Below are 15,401 nucleotides of genomic sequence, written 5' to 3'. Positions count from 1 at the left end.
ATCAGACCGAGTTAAATATTTATAAAGCTGCTGGGGCAGGGTCCATGCCTTGCTACGTGTCTGTGTATTCCCTGGCGGAGCGAAGCCCAGCATCCCAAGCCCTGTGAGATGTGGGATGGGGACTGCGCGAATCTGCAGGTCCTGACGAAACGCAGCTGGGAGTGCACGGAGTGCTCATGGACGTTGGGAAATAGGCAGGAATGAATCATAAGAGTCGGGAGAAGCTGCTAATGTGTGGGAAAAAGGCAAATGTGTTACCTCTGCACAAACATATAATAAGGAAGTATATAATAATAATTATTGTTATTGTAATACGGTCTGGGTGAGCATTTGGGAAAAAGATATCTAATAACTGACAAGCACCACGGCTCGGTTTGTTTTGATCTGAAATTCAAACAATGGTGATGTTTATGAGGTAATAATACACAGGGCACAGAGCACTGGCACAGCACCAACTATGCACTCCGCAAGTCGGGTTTATATAGGTCATGCCAAACAAATAATAGTGTTCTTCAATATAATTACTGATTCATTAAGAGAAAGAGAGAGAATGTAATTGAGTCTGTTTGGAATTCAGGGAGGTGTTACATATGGTAAATTTATACATTTGACCTTGGATTTTGGAGGCATTACACGCTTGCCCAGCTCTGCTCCTCTGGAAGGCAGCGGTGACATTCCTGTTGCGATCCCTGCAGACTGTGCAGGACGCCTCTCACTCAGCCCCGGCAGCCCCTGGACCTACCTATGGCTCTTCCCCAAGAAAACACAATGTGTGGTGGCACAGCATCCCTCATCCCTATTGCCAGCTTTGCTGCTGCTCCCCATGGTGGGAGCCCTGGCCTCCTTGCTCCTTGTCCCACCAAGGAGCAGCTGCACTTTTAGAAAAAGGCTGAGCTGGGCATAACATGGGGCTTCCGGGGAAACGGGGGGCTGTGCCAGCACCATCCGCAGATGAGTGGCTGGGGAAAGGGAGTGGCTGTGAGCTGGGATGGGAGGAAGCAGTGGGGTCTGGAGTGAAGGCATGTCCCAAATCTGCTGTGCCCCAGGGCTGACCTCTGCACTGGAGGGAGTGAAATGGTAAAGGGAGAAACAAAACTGCTGAGCACAAGCAGCATCCAAAGTAAGTGGGAAGGATACAGTGATAATAAGCAGAGGCAGTTTTTTGTGAAGTTAAATCATGCCCCTCCAGTCAGTTGACTTCTTTGGGCTTCTAAAAAGGGCTGATCAGGAAGAAGTAGGGAGCAGAGTAAATACAGGCTTTCAAAAGGGTTTTGATAAAGACCTTTCCAAGAGTGAAATAAACTTGGCAACCATGGGACAAAAAGTCCCGTCATGGATTAAAAAGTGGGTCAGAGCTGATAGGAGGGAGAAAATCCATTAGAAGGAAATGGCCAGCAGGGTAAGGAAAGCCTGCTGCGCTGGGCAGTGGAGCCGTGTGCGGAGGGGCGGAGGCAGCCCTTAGAATGGGGTGTCAAAAGCAGAGACAGGGAAGAGGGATAACAAGGCAATGACATTAGCTGCCGGCAGAGCATTATTTATTGTAACTTCAAGCATGGCTGGGCAGGGCTGGGAGGCGCTCCAGAAGCTTCTAACTAAACTAGGAAACCAAACCACAATGACGGAGAAAGTTCAGCTTACACAAGTGCCAGTGCAAACCGTTTCAGAGTAAACTGGGCAAGCCTCTTGCTCTGAATTAGATGTTAGCTTGTAGGGGTCAGCCATGCCACGGGCAGTGATTGCTCAAGCCTTGCTCAAAAAAGGTCAGGACCCCGGATCAGCAGGATGAATCTGTCACTGCATAGCCTGGCTGCATGTTGCAGTCCCTGCCTGTGTGCCTGCTTTGAAGGGCCATAGCAGCAGGGCCTAAAGCAGCTTCCTGAGAATAGCCCCACTGGGTCCGATTGAAAGCCCACCAAAGGCAGCCTGGGTGAAAGGAAACGGGATGGGATCTGCCCATAAGCTCATGCCTGGCCTGAGCCTGGCCCAGCTGCCAGCCCACCCGTAGCAGCATGCCTGCTCCGGCTGCGGTGCTGGGAACCAGTTTTGGTGGGGCTGGTTGCAGCTGCCCTGTGGGCCTCCTCCAGCCCCGGGCACCAGCAGGTGGCCCAGGCTGCAGCCCTGAAGCCTGCCCAGTGTGGGTGTCTGGCCATCACGGAGCGGGAATGGCTCTGCCGGGACAAGCGCTGATCCTGGCGGGGTGTGGTAACACTGAGCCCCGTGCAATAAGAAACAGAAGGGGAGTGCATTTGTAAATAATTTACTAGAATGGAATACATGCTACCAGGCCTTTGCTCGCTTTTACGTAGTCAGTAGAGAGCCACACAACCTCAGAGAATGAAGTCTGAGGACCAAATGCTGAGAGGTGACGCAGAGCAGAGGCATCCGAGCCCTTCCTGCAGGAAGGCAGCTTGAGGTGCCTTCAGAGTTTCCAAGCTTTTCCAAGCTTTGTGGAGAAATGGGCGAGGGAGAGATGTCCCACAGCCCTGCAGAGGGAGCAGGGAGAGGACAGCTTGCTGCATGGTGCCTGTCACGTGTTTAGAGCTGCCAGTGCTGCACTGGGACAGCGTGTGCATGGAGAGGGAGAGCTGTGATGGAGGAATCAAGGCCCAGGCTAATTGCCAGAAAAGAAAAGCTGATCGTGCTCTTCATGAGAGCAGAGAAACTGGGCCTAGTGTGTGGGCTGCCTTTGAGAGCTGGCTGGAGATGGGACTCCATGATGCCCAGCTGCATGGCACAGTTTTCTGGACTTTGCCAAGCCCTGGTGGCCTAGGGGATCAACAGCAGGATGCTTCCTCTCTGCACATCTTTGCTTTCTGTCATGGGATAAGGTGTGTTGTGCAAACATGAAACATTGATCACTAGCTACTGGCAGGGCCGAAGGAGAGCCACTGCTCACACTTGTTGCTACTTTTTTCTTCTTTATGATTCTGCTCCGTAAATCATGTGATTATAGAATAATCTCAGTTTTCAGCTAAGAAAAGCATGCTTTTCCCGCTTGTTATTGCAGAGACAAATCTGAAAATTCTAGAGTGTTGAGCCCAAAGTCTGAAGAGTCAGAAGATAAACAAGCATAGAATCCAACATAACCAGTTTTCCAAATTCTTAAATTATATTGTTTAGGTGACTGACGGTATTTTGGAGCCCAGCTCTCAAATGTTTGGGATTAGCTGTCTTGGAAAGAAGAGGATGCTGGCTGCCTAGTGCTACTTGGGAATGTCAAAATCCCAGCCCACAGCTTGGCAGAGCTCGCTTAGCCTCACTTAGTCAGAAGCCCAGGACTACATTCTGAGGCTCAGAGAGAAAAGCTGGTCGAGTTTTCTCTCTGAGGTTTGCTGCACATGGCAGTCCAGCTGGATAGCCCTGCCAGCAGCAGGAGCTGTGGCCCCTCCATGGCTACCTGGCCTCCCCCATGAAGCAGAAGTAGCACTGGCATTTCTTAGCAGGCAAGGATCCACACAGCGTACTGCTGCAGTTACTGGTATCTTAGTGTCTGCCGTGACCATTGCGCTTGGCAGCAACAGCACATGCACAACCTGCACTTCTTTGCTTTCGGCTGTAGCTTCGCTATGTACAGACTTGCTATCTCTGGGCCTACAGAGATGATTCACATTTCTCAATTTTTAGACATAATAATAATGAGAATAATAATGATAACCAGTGGCGTCTGACTCCCACTTGGGCTGCCCCTTGGTGTGTGCACCTCGGCCCTGAGAGCTGAGAAGCTGTGCCCGCTTGTTGTTGCTGAAGCTGGCTGACCTTAGCGCAGGGACGGGATGTGGGGTGGAGGTGTGCGGCTCTTCCCAAGTCCACAAGTGCTCAAGATGCGTGGCTTACTCTGTCACCTCTAATCTCATTGATGGATTGAAACCCCACGAATTCACACTGCAGTGGATGTGACTGTGTCCGTTGCAAAGGCAGCTCTTCCGAAACGCAAACCAGAATTTTTAAGTGCTGCTGAAATGGTGAAAACCCTTTGAGGAGCAGGTGTGGGGCTGGTGGATGGCAAAATGAGCAGTGAAACTGCTCAAAAGAGCAAGTCTGTTAACGAAGGGGTGGTCTGTGTCCACATTCAACAGCACTGGCAGATGGCAAGAGGCAGCAGCAAGAGGCAGCAGCGCACCCTAAGAAAAGTGTCCAGAATAAACCAGGGAGGTGAAGGAACGTGCCAGTCTAAGCCATGTTTCCTGAAGCAGCACAAAGCTTGTCCCAGGAAGGAGGGCTGCTGCAGAGACAGAGCAGTGTGGTGGGATGTCTGCCCCAGAGCTGTGCTGCGTGCAGTTCCCCAAGTGCACGTGGGCAGGGCTTGTTTTTCCATCTCTCTTTACTACCAGAAAAAGCAAAGCTCCCCTCTGCGTGTGCTTGCTAGAATAGGAAGAGCATGCACACACGTGTGTGTGCGTGTGCACAACGCTGAGCACGTGCTCAGCGGCCGTGGGGTGTCACAGAGCACGCAGCCCACGCAGGGCCGGGCCGGGCGTGCTGACGGCAGCGTGGCTGTGGCGGGCAGGGCTCCTCCTTGTGCTGATTAAACGCAGCTGGGCTCAGCAACAAGCTAACTTGGTAGAGAAGAGTCTAGAAGGGCTCGTGCCAGCTATAAACAGAGTGATCAGCATACACAGGATGTGGTGAGCAGCTACAGGCGTCCCGTTATTAACTTCACTTTTATTTCAAGGGGATTCACTTCTCTGTTCTGTTTCCCATTTGGGAAGTGAAACCTAAGACCACGGTACCACTTAACAAAAAAAAATTTGGTCGCAGCTCATTTGTTTTTCTACTTTATTCTTTTTTTTTCTCTTGTAAAGGTTACTCCGCTGTTCCTTTGACAGAATTTATTGAAATTACTGGCAACACGCTGACTCTTTGCTCTCTGTTTCTCTCCTGAGGAATTATCTCATTTGCGTTCATTCAAGACTGTTGACTCTGAGGGGAGTGTTTACTTGAGGACACCTCGCCTGGCCGGGAAGGAGCAATGGGGAGAGCGAGCGCTGGTTCCTCCCAGTCACAGCCCAACCAGCCTGTGCTGCACTGAGGTGCTTTGTAAACATTTGTTCATCCTTGCACACACCTCCCACCCCCCGTAAGGTGAGGAAATGTTATTGCCACCTTCCCACAGATGGAAGAAGTGAACACAGAGAGGTGCGGTGACTCACCGGCCGTAGCTGAGGCAGAGCTGGAGCTGCGGAGTGGAGCTCCCAGCCCCGGCATTGCCAGGAGTCACGTTCCCACCCAGTGCTGGGATGTGGGCAGCATCCACCTGCTGCCCACCTGAACTGGGAGGCAGCAGTGCGCATCTCAGCGTGTGCAGAATGAGATCAGATCGCCGTGGCTTACTCCGTGTGCTGGTGTCATCAGAACATGGTGTGCTATTATGTCGCGATGTTATTACGCCCGAAACTAGCGCAAGGCTGCTCACAGTAACAGGGCAGGCAGCTGAACACTGGTGACTGCGTGCTGCTCAACCACATCACACGGCACACACACACTCTGCACTGGGGTGTTGGTCAACCCCACCACACTGCAAGGACCTGCATCAATCTGCATGCTGGGCACGGCCGGCCCTGTCCCCGTCCCCATCTCCATCCCCGTCTCCATGCCCCCTTCTCGGCCAGGCCTGCATTAGTGCAGCCCCACACAATCGGTGCAAATGACTAAGAGGAAACATGGCTCTGTGAGGCAGTAGAAGGGAAGTGTTTGCCTCTGTGGTGGAAATGGCTCTCACAGGACGCAGCCATAAGGACTGTGGCCAGTGTTCGCAGGTGGTGCTGGCTCTTGGGAGTGCTGGGCACTTGTTGGAAGCCAAGCTGCCCTCAGTGTGAGCACTCAGCAGAGAAGCACTTGGCGCCTAATGGCAGCTGTACGTTCAGGGCTGTATGTAGCCACTACTTGGTGGCACCTATTGCTGTTTACAGTCTTCGCCAATATCGCTCCCCTCTCCCACGCAGAATCAAGAACAACAACAACTAACACCCCCGCTCCTTATCACCTCTGCTCACTTTCCACGCTGTCTGCACGAGCATGGTTTCACTCATCCCCAGCTCGGTGCGGGCGAGTCACATCAGTCAGTTCCACTTTGTGACGCAGCTCTGTCTGTCTGTCTGTTCTCAGGTCTGGGCAGGATGCACTGTGATCAGATTCACCATACCCAAGGGGAGGTTAGAGTTCACTCTACACATCTGTTCATTTTTAAGTAAAACACTTGGTACGTTCTTCTTTTAAATGAAACCTTTGAGGCAGCTCATCCTCATTAAGCTGGCATCTAGCTGCCTCTTGCCTAGCCACGTGCAAACCAGTTTTCATTGCCACAGTGAAGCCTAAAGAAGGAACCTCCTTGGCATCTGTGGGCTTTGGGACAGTTCAGGAGCCTGGTCCTGCATGTGCTGAGGGGCATGGGCAAACACCCATGGATTTCAAGGCATGAGAAACTAGGGTCTCAGTGGTGCTTAGGAGCATGAAAGACATGCAGCTGAGCACCTAGACTGTTCACAGGCCTCCCTGCATCTCATCCTACCTCAGCGTGTGGTTCTGCAGAACACTGGGACCTTGTAGGCACAGGGTAGTGGAGAGGAAGATGGCTCCTTCTCTGGCCCTCCTTCAGGCAGCAGCACTACCTAAGCTCTGCAGAGACCGGGCTGCACAGCCCAGGCTCCCTACCCTTGCCGAGGGTCAGGCTGGAACTGCAGGGTGTGGGGAAGGCAGGCCAGGCCGTGAAGGGGCTGGAGAACGTGGGCCAACGTGCTGGGGAGCCTTGAGTCAGCACCTTTTGTCCAGAGAAACAGAGGGCCCTCTGTAGTGGAACTGGCAGAGAGTTAATCTCATAGTTAAACTGTTACCGGGCTTCACCTGCTCTTATCCCTCCACGGTGCAAGGGGCAAGGGGCTCAGTAGGTCAACTGGCACTGGGACTTGACAGCAATTAAAGGGACCCAGCCGAGGCCCGGGATTTGACCTGCGTTTTTTTGGTTCGGTCCCTTTCCACACTCCATGTCAGTCCTCACAGATGTCGTTTGTGCTTCAGTGTGGTTTGTGCTAAACAAAGTAAAGCCCTGCAAAGCACAACACCTGGCCCAAAGCCAGGGATGCACCGAGCAGAACTCACGAGCCACTCTCCAATAATGTGGACAGAGCGCTCACAAGAGCAGCTGCAATGTAACTGATGGGTATGTGGCTGTTGAGTCCATGCAAAACATGGTGCCTGAATGTCAGGAGTCCCAGAAGGGGAAGACAGCGGTGCCAGCAGTGATGTTTTGAGAGGCACATAAAACAACTAGTTGAGGAGTTACAAATCCAGGGCAAACGCCCAGGCAATACCCCGCCTTCTTCTCATAAGAGGCATATATCCAACACCCCATCACACTGGTAATCAGCCCTGGATAATGCAGGGTTTGTTTGCTGCTAATATAGCCATTGTATCTACCCTAGCTGCAGAGCCCTGCTCCCAAACAGAGGCACCAGGACTGCAAGTTACAGCTCTGCTGGCTGAGAGCTTTCTGAATGGGAACAGAGAGCAACCCTCCCTATCTCTACAACGTTCTGGCTCAGCAATATGTGTTACACCCATTCATCTGAATGCAGAACTAGCTCTGAAACTAATGATAAGGCCTTAAATGCCATCATACAGCTCATTTATTTTCCCACTGTCCTGAAGTGCTTCCCAGGTGCTGAAATCCTGGCTGCCAAAATCTCCATAACCTCTGCCGACAACCCCAGTGACACGGCTCTGCATTGCAGCGCCTTCCCTACTGCTGCAGGCTGACTGCTGCCAGCAGTTGTGTGTTCAGCCATGAGACCCCAGGAGCACTGAGGGTGGTCGCTGTGCCTGGCACACTGCTGGGAAACTGAGGCCCCTGGGGGACATGCCATGTCCCCACACAGACGGGAAGCGTGTGCCGGAGCAGCAGCATCAGCTGGTGCCTCTCTTTTTCCATGTGTCTGTCCCCTCCTCGAAGCAGTTTAGCAATTTTCTTCGCCTTGATACCAGCGGCATTACATAAGTGTAAACTGGTTGTGAGATCACGATATGACACGTCGATTATCCAGGGAGGAACAAGGTCATAACCAGCCTGTGGAAGGAGAGGGAGGCTGTGCGTATACACAAACACACCTAGGTGGATGTATATAAACACACGTGGAGCCCCAGCGTTCCCACTGGAGATGTGCTGTGCGTGGCACATACCTGCCAGGGCAGGCTAACTACTGCTGCCCATGTTTCTGCATCAGAAACTTTTGGTTTTCCCTCTTGGGCTTGGAGTTACTTCTGTTTTACAAAAATAGCACCACTTGAGGCAGCCTTCCCGATAGGTGGAATAGTTTCCCCTTGAGAAGGAACTGGTGGAAATCCCCTCTCTTGAGACATTTTAACTCTGCCAAAAAATGTACAATGGGAGTGACTGCTTTAACTAGCAAGCTGACTTGGATGAGCTAATGGATTTTTCCACCACTAGTGTCTAGTTCCAGGGATTTCCATGAATTGCTGTCAGGACAGAAGAAGGCAACAGATTGCAACTGCGGATCTGCTGTTTCAGCTCCACTGACACGTCATTCCCTCAGGACACCCAGTGACCTGGTTAATCTAGTTCCTTGCTTCTGACTTCTCCTTGTAAATGATTTATCAACTGGCTTGGATCCCTGTTTGCTTAAGGAGGCGTGTGACGACCTCTCACAGGCTGGCTGCACAGAGCCATGGCCGCGTTTGGCAGCAGGCTGCTGGCCACAGCTCGTGACCCTCGGCTCAGGGAGCAGGGGATGGGCAGTAGAGCCCGGTGGGTGATGTTTATGTGGCTGGCTGAAGGGTGCTGGTGACCACGCTGCAGGCTCGGCAGCAGGAGCACTCACCTAGGACCTGCCTCGGCCCGCTCTGACCCCCACGGTATGAAGACACGATGGGCAGAGGGCTGGCATGGGTTGTGGTTGCCTGCCACAGGAGCACCAGCGGCACCAGAGCCAGCCTTGAGGTCCCTGCACTCCATGGAGAAAATAATGCTGACTTTGCTCCACTGCCTTGTCCACAGCAAGGGCAGCATCGGTGGGGTGACATGAGTGTCACGTCTGAAGTAGATGCAGCTCTGGAGGTCTTCTTCACGTGTGTACATAGGTCAGTACGCATGTCACCATACACACAGCACTGCAGTAAGAAAGAGATGGTACAGATCTGAACGCAATCAGAAGCCAGGGAGCGAGGATGGAAATGACTCCTGCAAGCTTTACATCCTGCCTTTGTACCTGGGCTAAAGGAGCGTGGAAAGAGATCAGATATCGCAAATTGGGCACCCTTCTAAAAAACTGTCTATGGGCAACTCCCTGCCTTCCCTCCAGGCCAGTTATTGCTGCTTCCTGCTCTGATTGTTTCAAATCCGGTTATCTGGAGTTATGCCTGTTCTGGCAAATACGGTGCAGCATAGGGGAGGGACTGTTCCAGCCGGTGCTGTATGCATGCCACAGATCACAGAGATTAGCATGGGAGGAACCGCTGAGATGAGCTGCTTGAGGCAGATAGTGGGAAGCTTACAACAGAGCTGCGTAACAATTAGAGTCATTAAACTGTTGGACAAAATCTTCATTTTGGGGCCACGGGGCCACACTGGGTTTCCAGCTGGCAGGAGGCTGTGTTATAGGGGCAGCACGCAGCAGTAAGGCAAGGAGGAAGCCCACCACGGCCAGCCCCCTCCCCAGCGCGGTGTCACACCACCCAAAGGCCACACATCATCAGGAGGGCTGGGCTGCAGCGAGGAACCTGCAGCCACATGCAGGCAGAAGCAAGGGTGTGTTCCTTCTTGCATAAGGGTGGGTCTGGAGCAGCCTTCGGCTTCCCAGGACCTCAGGGGTGGTCGTTCCTCTTAGCCCACAAGGGTGGAAGTTGCAGCTCCTGTTCCCTTTTCTGGGGGGCATGCTACCTGCTTCTGCCTCAGCAGAAACCTCTGTGTTCACATCCCATTTGCTCCCACTCCACACCTCGTACAGCAGACTAGCATCACAGAAGGACAGACAGCTGGCAGGGTGCATGAGGGCTAATCCTACCTCACTGGGAGCACCATAGCCACTCTGCTGCTCAAATCCCAAACCTGTGTCCCCAGGAACAAGTCCAGTCTAGGCTGGTCTCCCATGTGCCCCGTGAGATTTTCATCATAGTAACATAGCAGAGAGGTAGGATGGGAGAAGAGGCAGAGGCCAGTGAGTTATCCCACAATCGTGTTTCTAACCTTCTAATATGTGTGGGCTTACCTTAGACATAACTTCAGTCTGAATTCCCAAGCGCTGATAGACTTCTGACTGGATAACTCAAGGCTCAGGCTTAGCTTCAAGCCCAAGCTCACTGACTGCTCACATCACCTGTCCCATACACCATCTTGCTCTCCAAACAGCAGAGAGGAGCCTGCTCCATGTAGAAGCTATGTCCTTCCAAGCAGCACAAGTACTCCTGACTCTAACCTCTTGGCTTTGGGAACTCAAACACATTTACCGAGGACAGCACAGATGCAAGTGATGCAAGTACAAAACTCCCCAAAAGCATTCCCATGTCCCTAGGGCACTGAAACAAGAGCCAGGATTTCTCATTGACCTCCTCCATGGCAGGTGCACAGGTTTAGCAACTACACGCTAAAGAGAGCAGCCAGAAACTCTTTGGCAGAGGCAGGACTGGAACCCGCTTCCTTTCATCTCCAGCCTCCCAGGTTGCTTAGAATCACAGAATCATTAAGGTTGGAAAAGACCACTAGGACCATCCAGTCCAACCGTCCGCCTACCACCAGTGTTGCCCACTAAACCATCTTCCTTAGTACCACACCTACACGTTCCTCAAACACCTCCAGGAGCAGCTTCCAAGTGCCTGGGTTTGTTCTGGTCCTGACAACACAGGGCAATTTTCTGGTCTTTCTTTTTTGTATATCCCAAAGGGTTTTTAATTTGCATTTTTTACCACAGCCAATCATAGATATTTTCATTGAACTGTTCATGCAGAAACCATTTTATTGAGCTGTTCTGGTTTTGGTGTGCTTAAATCATCCAGCTGGCAGAGCGGCCTAGCGCATGACAGAGTGAAGTCACATACCTCTATGTTAGGTCTGACTGTAGGAGATCCTACCAGGTCAAGGTTGCAGCTGTGTGTCACGCAGCCATGGCATCCTAAGTTACCGTCACTCTTGTGGGAAGCCTGGCTCGGAGCTGAGAGGCAGCTGACCACAGTTTCTTATCCAGGTCCCCTGCTGATGAGGCTCAGACTAAATCTGCTGGCAAAATCTAACAAGATTGTACGCAAAGGGACAGAGCTATGGATAAATGGAAGTGAGGGGAATAATAGCCTGCTTTTCTTGGACTTGGTCCAATATTCACTAAAGGGATTCCCATGAGCATCAGTAGGATTCAAATCAGAACATAAATTTCTTATAAATTTTCTTCTACTTTATTAAAGTATAAAAAAATCTACCCAGTCCCCGTTCCTCCCCCCAAAAATCACACACACACACAAAAACCAACCTAACAACTATTTTAAGAGCTGTTTCCCCCTTTTCTTAAACATTTATTTTCCCTTCTGCTCTTTCTCAGCACCGGGAAGGCTGTACCGCTCCTCTGACAGCTCCGTGATCTGACAGTTCCCCACGGTCTGAGCAATGTGCTCCTGACCAAGCGATCCAACCTGCTGTGAGCTGCTGCAGCTCAGTGCACGAGCACTGGGGGAACATCCAGCTTGCAGGATGGCTGTTCGCTAAAGGCCCCAGGGGGACATCCTTCCCGTACTATTATTGCCTCCCCAAACTATCAATTAAAAAAAAAAAAGCCACATTTCTGTACCCTGTGGATGTTGTCTGCCTTCTGTGTGCACACGCTCCCCACAAGGAGAGGTACTGTAGGTATTGAGGTATTAAAGATGCCAGAGAGAACCCAGTGGGATTTGAAAAGGGCAGCGGTCCTGACTGCTTTGGATTTCAGCGCAGGTCGGATGTGTAAGCCCCAGGCCCAGACTCTAGGGCTCAAACACCTTTAGAATCTGGTTCCCCCAGCTCCCTCTTTGACTACGGCAGTTAGCTCTCAGGGTATTAGGAGAATGGAAAAAGTAAGGACTATGAGTTCTCAGGAAATATTGAAACGGGGTCAACTAAGTAATGTTTAAGTCAATTAGAAAGACAGTCTGTTAACAGTCTGTTAATAGCTGGCTGAGATGGATTCCCATGATTCCCGGTGCCAGCATCTCTGCTCACACAAGGAAATATTTATGACTCTTCTCCCTCAAAAGCCTGGTTAACCTCATTTAGAGTAGAGAGCACGAAGATAGATCTATCAACATTAGGGACATTAACTCTCCCTTTTTGTCCCCATGATTAAAAGAGAAAAGAAGAATTCAAACCTTAAAGTGGGAAGTGAATTACCCAGAGCGGCTGCAGATGGGAGCCATTAAATGCCTGGCTGCATTTTTTTAATTGAAACAATACAGCAATTTACTATACAAATAGCTCTGGCAAAGCAGGGCTCTGGTTCTGTGGAAGTTCACCACCCCGCGCCCCACGGGTCACACACAGCAGCACAGCTCGGGCCCTCCTGCTCCCAGGGGAGCCACTGGCACCCGGGGCGAGGCGCACACGGATGTGTGCTGCTGCGGGGCCTGGGCAGAGCACCACAGCTCCGCGTCGGTTTCCAGACGATTTCAGAAATGTCAGGACGAATTCCCAGGGGCAGATCCTGGCCCACTACCAAGTACAGAGTCCAGAGGGAAGCAAGTCCATACTCCTCCTTTTGAGCAAGGCGACGGGAAGAAACAAACCACGATGGGTCCCACTGTAATCTTGACTGCCCGCAGGTTTTGGTCTGAGCTTCCGAAGCTTTAGGCCTGCCTGTAAGTCCAGCTTTTAAAAGGAAGGCGTTCCCGTATTTTCAGTTTTCTGACGTGTGAGTAATAGGGGTGCCATCTAGAGGCCAAAGCGACTTTCCAGCACATTCCTTTGGACAGGAGTGGCATTGTCAATAACCTCCTCCTCCCACTACCTCCTTAGGAAGGATTTCTCACTTCTAAATAAAATTGCTACAGCACAAAGCAATTCTCCATCCACATCCCTGCCCACGGCGAGGGGCTGGAACTAGATGATCCTTAAGGTCCCCTCCCACCAAAGTGATTCTATGATTCTGTCATCTCTCATTCAACAATTGCAAATTCTGCCTCAATCAATCCATCTTAAGAATGAGCTCTACAGATAGATAATCCACATATCCACTGTAAGGATGACATGCTGGGAGTACTGGCTTTGTGGGTCTCAACGCCATCCTTCCATCCTGTCCCTGGCACCAGCCAAGCTGGGCCAAACTCAGTGGGATCCAGTCTGGGCCCTGCCTTGCATAGGAGTCAGTTGCTGCTAATGTTAACAGGAGGCAGGTACAGGGCAGCCATGGCCACCTACTGTTCACCACGTGCTCCCTGCTCACTTGTGCTAAACCCTGCGCCCAAGCGGAGCGGCCCAGCAGGCTGCAGGGGAGCAGGGAGCGAGGGCTGCACCGTGCCGCGCCGGCCTGGCACCAGAAGAACCCCACTCCAATGCTTCACGAAGCACTTCAAATTCGCTTGCAGACTGCCTGCTTTGCACCCCGCACCCACCAATTGCAAAATCCCCCGTTGATGTGACTAAGAGTCACGCTCTGCAGCCTCAGCTTCGGGTTCTACCTCTCACAGTCCTGAAATGGAGACAGGGAAGTGCCAGATGCTTTCTGTTCTCCTTGCCCAGGACTCTGTGACCACGGGTGTTTTTGACTCAGCGGTGCTCAAGGGACCTTTCAGTCAGCACTATTGCGTGAGTGGCCAAATACAAACAGACCCGAACGCCATCGGCTCCGCTTACATCAAGGAAAGGGGAAGCTGCTCTTCTACTACAGCGAGTGCTAGCAAAGTTCTGCAAGAAGCGGCTAAAAATAGGGCTGCCCCCTACAACACTTCCGTCCTGCCTTTGACACGCTCGCAGCTTTCACGTCCCATCGGCCCCGCCATTTCCTCACCCCACACTCGGCATCGCCCCACAGCCCTTCCTGCCCACGCAGGGCTTTGAAGCAGGGGCAGCTCCCTCGCGCCGGACGGCAGCGGCCACTTCCTCTGCTTTCTTTCTTTGCTCTTTTTGTGTGCTTTGGTCGCAAGTGAGAAGTGAGGCAGGCCCCGGTGAAGGTCTCGCCCCAAGAAGATGCTGGAAGTCCCAGAAATGCTGAAGACAAGAAAACCTTTCCACAGCGGAGTGTTTTCAAGGGTGTTTTTCTCAGTAAATGAAATGATGGAAAAGTGTTTCTGTCAGTACCTCCAGGACAACATTCCCAAGTATTCTCTTTCAGTTTTGACATTTGTTCCTGGAGAATCAGGAGCTGAAAATGGCATAAACCTGCTTCTCAGAATAAGAAGGAAAACAAATGAGCAGTGCAAAGGAGGGGATGTGAAGGTCCGATGTCTGGCAGCAGGCAGTGACACTGCACGGGTGTCAGATGATGGCCCATGGAAGACGGCAGCACATCAGCAGCGTGCCATCAGAGCAGTAGAGCTCCAGTTCTGCCAGGATGTCTGAGAAGTGGCACAGGACAGAGCTCACCGTGGGCGGGTTGTCAGGCTGAGGAAAAGGCAATGCCATCTGTTAACCTCAATGAAGCAGGCTGTTGAGAATGGCCTGTGCATTTGCAAAAGGTTTTCCAGATCCTGACAAAGTAAAATTCCTGGGAAGCTGGGTCAATTGGCATCTCATTTACCTTTGTCTTCCCTGCTTTCCAGCCCAGCAGGCACCCTGGTGGGCTGGAAAGATAAGGACAAACAGGATGAGGCAAGCCCACGTTCTCTGGACCACAGGAGAATGGAACAGCCCACCACCATGCTGACAGATGGCAGGAGCTGAGCCCAGGTGGTCTGTGGGCCAGCCCTCTCCTCCAGGCACTTGCTATCTGGCTGTTGTGGCCTCATGCTCATGCAGCAGGATTTGGTCTTGAAGGGGAGCCATTTTGCAGCCCCCGATTCTGCTCAGGGGTGAACAGAGAGATCCAGCAGAGGTCCCTTGCTGTAAAAGGGCTGATGAGGAGGGAGAACAGCCTGGGCCTCTTTGCTGGGCCTGAGGGTGCAGCCTCCCTGGAGCCCTGAGGCGGGCAGAGGCGCACAGTTCTGGTTCTGGTATGCAGAAAGGCTGCCCCAGGCAGGTTGTTTGGAAAAGGTGGAACAGGAAAGGCACACCTGGGGACAGAGCCCCTGGGCAGCCTGCGAGGCAGCCTCCAGGGAATAGCTGCCCTGCTGTGAGAGGGCTACTTCGGGCAAGGGATGTAAAACAAAGCAGAAAGCCATCAGCTCAGAAAGCACACCTAGAGACACTTTCACCAGACCAAGCCAGAAAAGACTTCCTGAAGCTTCTTTGTCACCAGCCTGCTTGAGAAGAGTGGCACCACTGAGTGTCACAGAGTGCCTGG

Source organism: Numida meleagris, chromosome 6 (assembly GCF_002078875.1).
Source record: "Numida meleagris isolate 19003 breed g44 Domestic line chromosome 6, NumMel1.0, whole genome shotgun sequence".
NCBI classification, from domain to species: Eukaryota; Metazoa; Chordata; class Aves; order Galliformes; family Numididae; genus Numida; species Numida meleagris.
Note: the sequence above shows the minus strand (reverse complement) of the source record.